The 5,000-nt window shown below is 37.3% G+C and overlaps 2 pseudogenes; both read left to right on the top strand.

The window, feature by feature from the left end:
• LOC137981833 (uncharacterized) overlaps window positions 1-591 on the top strand; it is a 636-nt pseudogene extending 45 nt beyond the window's left edge.
• A 2,110-nt stretch (window positions 592-2,701) lies between these two features.
• LOC137981832 (uncharacterized) lies at window positions 2,702-3,802 on the top strand (annotated as a pseudogene).
• Window positions 3,803-5,000: the final 1,198 nt, after the last annotated feature.

Here is a 5,000-nt window from a genome sequence, read left to right as displayed (position 1 = left end):
CTTTCATGGAATATACATATTGAAAAAACAGCCAAGAAAATCGCATCGGGCATTGGAGCAATTAAACGTTGTAGGCCTTTTGTTAACCGAACCACGCTGGAGTGCGTTTTCAATGCCTTAGTTCAACCGTACTTTAATTACTGCAGCGAGGTCTGGGGGCATTGTAACAAAAGTCTTTCGAATAAGCTCCAAAAGTTGAAAAAGCGGGCTGCCCGTATTCTAACCTTCTCCAGTTATGACACAAGCGTTGATCCTCTTTTTGAGCAACTCAACTGGAAATGGTTGGATACTCAGCGACAAATACAAGTGGCCACCATGGTTTCTAAATCTATTCATGGTCTTGCGCCCGACTATCTTGGTTTTCTTTTCACTAAATATGATCCACCCTTATAATTTAAGGAACTCTGAAAACAAAGTAGCTTTTCCATTGCCCCGTACCAATTTCCTGAAAAATAGCTTTAGCTATAATGGTGCGGTTATCTGGAACAGCTTGTCCCCTGAATTGCGGCAAGCAAAATCACTTCAATTTTTTCGAAATGGTTGTCGCGATTTCTTCGTCTGAAACGACTAAACGCACACGGCATCTATGTAAAGCAGAATTTTTTTATTTCCTTCATTTTCTCTTTTAATTTCATATATATATTAAACTAGATTGTAATTTTTATTATTATTATTTTATCTGATAGATTTACCGTGTTTCAATAAAAATAAAGTTCAAGTTCAAGTTTACAAAGAATCAACCCGATGTTAGCCCGATGTTCTCATGTTTGTTTTTTTTTTTATGGAAGGGTAAACTACAACATCAAACATTGTTATAAGTCCCAAGTCAAATACTCTTTCCGGTTAGAGGACAGCGTGTCACGTGCAATGGGTCAAAACTGTCTGATGATCGCGTAAGCGTGAAACTCAGAGTCACAGAAGAAGTTATGTCTTATTGATTAGTTCAATCCTCAGATATACGTATGGATAGATAGATAGATAGATAGATAGATAGATAGATAGATAGATAGATAGATAGATAGATAGATAGATAGATAGATAGAAAAGTTAAAAACGAAAGTCCTTTTTCTGAGTGACTAAAAATTTCTTAAAAAGGCTTCTTTTAAAACGTGAGTCACTGTCCAAAACTCTCAAAGATCTTGGTAAAGAGTTTCAATCCCTAATAGAACGAACTGTAAAAGAACGACCACCCTCCGTAGCATAACTATATCTAGGACAAAACAAATTTCAATTACAATATCTTGGCAAGGAAAAAAAAAGTTAGTCTCAGCCGTACAGCGAGCCTTGCTCTATTATTTGGATCAAAACTTGAAACAGCAATCAAGAGACCTCTACCCCAAAAAGATATTTCCAGGGTAAAAACAAGGAATTTAAAAAAGAGACAGATAACATCATATAACATAGTACGGACAGATTGCTAATTCTTGGGTCGACCCAAATTGGATGAGTCGAACTTGATTGATTCAAACGTCGATCTTTTCATGTTCTTTATGGAATGAATTAAGTTCCTTACATTTGAGTACATGAAAAGGTCGACGTTTGACCTGGGCCTAACGCGAAATACCATTCTCAAGGAATAACCTCCATTAATTTTCTCTCAACAGGCAAAAATATAGAGCCATAGAGCTTAATCTTATTCAATTAAATGCAAATAAGTCGCGGGGTATTCTGCAATTTAGCACGATTTTCTCATGTTTGTTTGTTTTTCTTTTTTTTTGTGGAAGGGTGAACTACAACATCAAACATTGTTATGTCCCAAGTCAAATACTCTTTCCGATTAGAGGACAGCGTGTCACGTACAATGGGTCAAAACTGGTTGATTCCCCAGTGACAAACTACTATGTCTTTACCTTGAAACCGCGGCACATTTGTTGTATTCCAATAATGGTCGATCACATCAACACTACCTCGAAGGAACTGATAAATGTTTTGAGTTAAAAAGTATTAATCCTTCTAAAGTGTTCTCACTTTTGTCTAAGCTTTGTAAATCGAAAGCCACAGGCTTAGATATGATATCTGCGCGACTTCTTAGGGAATGCGCCGATCAGATTGCTGATCCTTTGTGTTTTATTTTTAATCAGTCCATCAGATCAGGTATTTTCCCTCAGGAATGGAAATGCGCAAAAGCTATTCCACTCTTCAAAGAGGGAAATCACTCCGACTTAAACAATTATCGCCCAATTTCTATCGTCCCTATAGTAGCTAAGGTGTTTGAGCGTATCATTTACGACCAGGTTTACGGTTATCTTACTAAAAACAATTTGATTTCCAGCCAACAATCTGCTTTTCGTTCGGTCCACTCAACTGATACTGCTTTCTTGGAGGCCACAAACAATTGGGCTTTCAACATTGATAAAGGCACTGTAAATGCAGTAGTTTTTCTCGATCTAAAAAAAGCTTTCGATATCGTTGACCATACAATTCTTCTGTCCAAATTATTCGAATATGGTATCCACGGTATCGTTTATGAATGGTTTAAGTCATACCTAGATAATCGCAATTAACAGTGTTTCGTAAATGGTTCGCTATCAAATAGTCAAAGTGTCACTTGTGGTATTCCGCAAGGAACAATTCTAGGACGTTTGCTTTTTATTTTATACATAAATGATCTTCCTAATTGCCTGTCTAATTCAGTTGCACGTATGTATGCCGACGATACCCACCTGACCTTTGCCGGCCAGTAACAACATAGAAACGATCAATGGTTAGCTCGGTTAAATCTCTGGGTGTGCATATAGACGAAAACCTTTCATGGAATATACATATTGAAAAAACAGCCAAGAAAATCGCATCGGGCATTGGAGCAATTAAACGTTGTAGGCCTTTTGTTAACCGAACCACGCTGGAGTGCGTTTTCAATGCCTTAGTTCAACCGTACTTTAATTACTGCAGCGAGGTCTGGGGGCATTGTAACAAAAGTCTTTCGAATAAGCTCCAAAAGTTGAAAAAGCGGGCTGCCCGTATTCTAACCTTCTCCAGTTATGACACAAGCGTTGATCCTCTTTTTGAGCAACTCAACTGGAAATGGTTGGATACTCAGCGACAAATACAAGTGGCCACCATGGTTTCTAAATCTATTCATGGTCTTGCGCCCGACTATCTTGGTTTTCTCTTCACTAAGTATGATCCACCCTTATAATTTAAGGAACTCTGAAAACAAACTAGCTTTTCCATTGCCCCGCACCAATTTCCTGAAAAATAGCTTTAGCTATAATGGTGCGGTTATCTGGAACAGCTTGTCCCCTGAATTGCGGCAAGCAAAATCACTTCAATTTTTTCGAAATGGTTGTCGCGATTTCTTCGTCTGAAACGACTAAACGCACACGGCATCTATGTAAAGCAGAATTTTTTTATTTTTTTTATTTTCTGTTTTAATTTCTGATATAGATTAAAGTAGATTGTAATTTTTATTATTATTATTATTTTATCCGATAGATTTACCGTGCTTAAATAAAGTTCAAGTTCAAGTTCAAGTTTACAAAGAATCAACCAATCACATATAGAGCTTATTCTTGTTCATTTAAATGCAAATAAATTGCGGGGTATTCTGCAATTTAGCCCGATGTTCTCATGTCTGGTTTTTTTTTTTTTTTTTATGGCAGGGTAAACTACAACATCAAACATTGTTATAAGTCCCAAGTCAAATACTTTTTCCGATTAGAGGACAGGGTGTCACGTAAAATGGGTCAAAACTGATTGATTCCCCAATGACAAACTATCAAGTCTTGCACCTTGAAACCGCGGCATATTTGTGTGGCACCCGGCTTCACGAAAAAATCTTTCTGCTGTCATGGCAGCTAAACGCTTCAGTTGGGAGAAAAAACAAGGTACTTAACGACTGGTCCCAAGAAAAAAGGATAGATGAATAGAAAAGTTAAAAACGAAAGTCCTTTTTCTGAGTGACTAAAAATTTCTTAAAAAGGCTTCTTTAAAACGTGAGTCACTGTTCAAAACTCTCAAAGATCTTGGTACAGAGTTCCAATCCCTAATAGAACGAACTGTAAAAGAACGACCACCCTCCGTAGCATAACTGTATCTAGGACAAAACAAATGTCAATTACAATATCTTGGCAAGGAAAAAAAAAGTTAGTCTCAGCCGTACAGCGAGCCTTGCTCTATTATTCGGATCAAAACTTGAAACAGCAATCAAGAGACCTTACCCCAAAAAGATATTTCCAGGGTAAAAACAAGGAATTTAAAAAAGAGACAGATAACATCATATAACATAGTACGGACAGATTGCTAATTCTTGGGTCGACCCAAATTGGATGAGTCGAACTTGATTGATTCAAACGTCGATCTTTTCATGTTCTTTATGGAATGAATTAAGTTCCTTACATTTGAGTACATGAAAAGGTCGACGTTTGACCTGGGCCTAACGCGAAATTCCATTCTCAAGGAATAACCTCCATTAATTTTCTCTCAACAGGCAAAAACACATCAATAGAGCAATAGAGCTTATTCTTATTCAATTAAATGCAAATAAGTTGCGGGGTATTCTGCAATTTAGCACGATTTTCTCATGTTTGTTTGTTTTTCTTTTTTTTTTTGTGGAAGGATGAACTACAACATCAAACATTGTTATAAGTCCCTAGTCAAATACTCTTTCCAATTAGAGGACAGCGTGTCACGTACAATGGGTCAAAACTGGTTGATTCCCCAGTGACAAACTACCAAGTCTTGCATCTTGAAACCGCGGCACATTTGTTGTATCATTGCCAGAAATCGTGGACATTTTGCGCCCGTGATTAATTGTCAGCGGAATCTCATTTTCAAAATGGCGGACAAAGATTATCGCAGTCAGGGAAAACATATCCCCTACGATATTTTAAATAATTTGAGCTCTGTGGATCTGCTTTACGAAGAAAAAGGCAAGAAAAAAACATCTTCCAAGAAAATTTTAGGTGTCTACTAGGCCGAGCGGCAGATAGCAAGAATTCATACTGCTGAGAAGCCTGCTGCTTGACATAATGAAGAGGAAATTCTGTTCCTATCTTTAG

Source organism: Montipora foliosa, chromosome 13 (genome assembly GCF_036669935.1).
Source record: "Montipora foliosa isolate CH-2021 chromosome 13, ASM3666993v2, whole genome shotgun sequence".
Classification (NCBI taxonomy): domain Eukaryota; kingdom Metazoa; phylum Cnidaria; class Anthozoa; order Scleractinia; family Acroporidae; genus Montipora; species Montipora foliosa.
The sequence above is the reverse complement of the archived record's forward strand: the minus strand, read 5'-3'. Positions and strand labels throughout refer to the sequence as shown.